This window comes from Engraulis encrasicolus, chromosome 22 (assembly GCF_034702125.1).
Source record: "Engraulis encrasicolus isolate BLACKSEA-1 chromosome 22, IST_EnEncr_1.0, whole genome shotgun sequence".
Lineage (NCBI taxonomy): Eukaryota > Metazoa > Chordata > Actinopteri > Clupeiformes > Engraulidae > Engraulis > Engraulis encrasicolus.
The window spans coordinates 25,329,945-25,333,358 of NC_085878.1; positions in this window are offsets into that span (position 1 = coordinate 25,329,945).

Sequence of the window (3,414 nt, forward strand, 5' to 3'; positions counted from 1 at the left end):
GCCGCCGCGTCCGCCGCGTCCGCCGCGTCCGCCGCCGCGTCCGCCGCCGCGTCCGCCGCCGCGTAAGGTCTTTCGTGTTAACGCGATAACTTTTGAACGGATGTTTGGATTTGTCCCAGATTTTTTGGGTGAATGCTCTAGGGCAGGTTCATGAACTGATTCGAGTTTGGAGGTCAACACTTTCAAGATGGCTGAATTCAAGATGGCCGAATTTTTGTTTGGTCCATAACTTCTGACCGGGTGGATGGATTTGTCCCAGATTTGGTGTGTGAATGCTCTAGGGTAGGTTCATGAACTGATTCAAGTTTGGAGGTCAACACTTTCAAGATGGCTGAATTCAAGATGGCCGAATTATTCTTTGGCCCATAACTACTGACCGGGTGGATGGATTTGTCCCAGATTTTGTGTGTGAATGCTCTAGGGTAGGTTCATGAACTGATTCGAGTTTGGAAGACAACACTTTCAAAATGGCGGAATTTTCATTTGACCCATAACTTCTGACTGGGTGGATTGATTTGCCCGGTAACACCTTATTTTAATGGTTCACCATTTCAGTGAATCTACCATATTAGGTACAGTGTAATAACCAATGTAACAATATTTAATACCATGTAATACTAGTGTAATACCAGTGTAACAATATGCAATATCAGGTACAGTGTAATAACGAGTGTAACAGTATGCAATACCATGTAATATAGTGTAATACCAGTGTAACAATATGCAATACCATGTAATACCACTTACGCACAAACACATGATGTAAGTAAAAAAAATTACATTGTATTAAATATTGTTACACTGGTTATTACACTGTACCTAATGTGGTATATCCACTGAACCATTAAAACAGTATTACCATTTGCCCCATTTTTTGCTTCATTTTCACAATAGTCGTTTGGTTTTAAGCCTATGCACGTCATGTCACGTCTGTATGTATCATATACGTTTACGAAATGGTGGACGGGAGTGGTAGGAATGATGGGGGACTGGAAGCGTCGCGTTTCGGGGATATACCTTAAGCAGTCGAAGGCGACTGCACAGGCAGTCTAGTTTTTGGCTGTTAATGTGGTGGTTCTATGTTGAGTCTATGGAAAGACAGCCGCTTTAGGAACAACCTTATCTCGCTGAAAGGCGGAGCTGCCATTTAATTCCTGGTCCTCCAATCGCGTAACTCTCCCTTCTGTATGGCTCTGACGCATGCACACACACACACACACACACACACACACACACACACACACACACACACACACACGCACACGCGCACACACACACACACACATTCTTGCCCACACGCCTCCCATCATGAAGATTCAGCAGATCAGGGTAAGGGTTAGGGGGGGAGGAAGTGCGGTTGTATATCAGACCCCTGCACAACTCTGTGGAGAAATTACAGGCGCTGTGGGGATATAGGCACCCTGCACAATGAATTAGCCTAGAAGGTGAAACATTGACAGCCCACATTAAACCTGTTTGTTTTTACGGTTCCAGACAGGCTTGGAGTCATTCACGGAAATATATAGACTAGCAATATACGTGAATTATTTTTATTTGATCCCCCACTCCGTCTCCCCCGCAACTCAGCACTCGAAGAGTGCCATACCTCTCGTTTCTTAACGGCAAATGTCTGTGTCTTTTTTTTTTGCATGGCTGACTTAATGAATCTCTGAAGATGACAGAGAGAGAGAGAGAGGCATAGTACAGTAACGGCTATGTGGAGACCAGCTGATGTGTGTACCAGGTGAACATGTCATGGGTGCCTTCCAAGATGTTGAGGCTGACTCCCTCCTGTCCTCTTCTCGGCACAAACTACGCTACATTGCAGGAAAAAGATGTAATAAAAGCAGTATGTGTCTTCCCATGAAGCTCGCTGGAACAAAAGGAACAGATACTGGAGTGAAGAGAGCGGATGGGGAAGGGGGGGGGCGGGGCAGTTTGCGTCTGGATTGGTTTGGTTTGGTTTTGCTGTAGCTGTCAGAAGAGAGCACGAGGCTGCTTTGACCATGCATTGTGGGGTCTCTCTCTCAGCTCATGGCCTAAGAATCTCCTCCGCTGTCGGCTCGAGAGACGGCAGCACGGAGAGACAAATGATAAATCGGAGAGGAACCTACAATTAAAATTAGAGGCCCCTTTTTTCTTCCCGAGGAAGAGAAGAGAGGCAGGGGGCCAAGGCAGAAAAGCGCGGCATTGCACAGCACAGCACAGCAAAGCACAGCACGGGAGTTGGGTTGCCTCAGACTCAAGTCAGTCTTTCCAGTCCGACGAGACTGTTTTCCCCCATGCGCTCCCCTTCCCTTCTCTACCCTCCATGATGTTCTTGCTGACCAAAATTACCGTGCAGATATTTAACTCGCTGAACACTGCAGGAAGGAGGAAAGCAATGAGGAGACGTGTGGGATGGGGTTTTGTGGAGGGGGGGGGGCTAGGGTTCGGTTTGGGTGAGGGGTGATTTTTGAGGGGGTCGGAAGGGGGTGTAGGTGGTTGTTTGAGTCTCCCAGGAGAAAGAAGTTAGCTTTATGGAAACCCGACTCCTCTTCCCTCCGCGGAGTTAAGGAGGCACAGAGCCCCACTGTGAGGTGTAGCCTGAAATCAATACATGTCGTCTGCACAGAAGCAGCGCTTACCTCACGACCGCAAGGGGCCCGGCCATGGACACCACAGCGCTCTCCGCTCCACTCCGCTCCACACAGCACAACACCGCTGCGCTCCAGTCAGCGACTGCAAGTAATTATCCCATTCACCCCAGGATTGCCTCCTGTGTGACACACACTGCTCTATTACAGTGCGAGACAAGAAGCGATGGCTGCCTAGAGTGCTCTATACCTGACGGGTCAGGTCCTCGGAGTGTGGACTTGGGGAAACAAGGGAGTGACCTGCTTTTTTGGGGGGGGCTAAATACACACGTTGGGTTGAAAAACATGTTTGTCTTGAGGTGCTGATGGCTCAAGTCCCAGTGTGGGCCCTACTGTGTGCCTGCTGCTGAATTATTATTTTGAAAAATGACTCTTGTGGAGGGACCCTGTGCTATGTGCAGGGGACTCTCACGGTAGGTCTGTGCTACTGTATGACTTGGTTATCCCCATGTGAAATGATGATGCATGGAGTGTTGAGGCAACACTAAGCATTTTCTTTTTTCAGTCTTAAAATACTGTTTCCAGAATCACTTTAGTAATTCATCAACTTCATCAGGGTTAAAGACCATTTCGGAACTGACTTTCCATCCCTCCAGTGGGTTGGAGTTGGAAGATGGGGGTTGGTCCAGTTGGTGGTCTGCAGGTAATTCCGCTTCCTACCTGTAGGGAGAGTGAATACAAAGCCCTTTTTTTTTTTTAGCTACGCGTACCCCCTTATCATACCATGAGTACCCTCTCACTCATGCTCTATATCTGTTGGTTGGGGAGAAGGGTTACC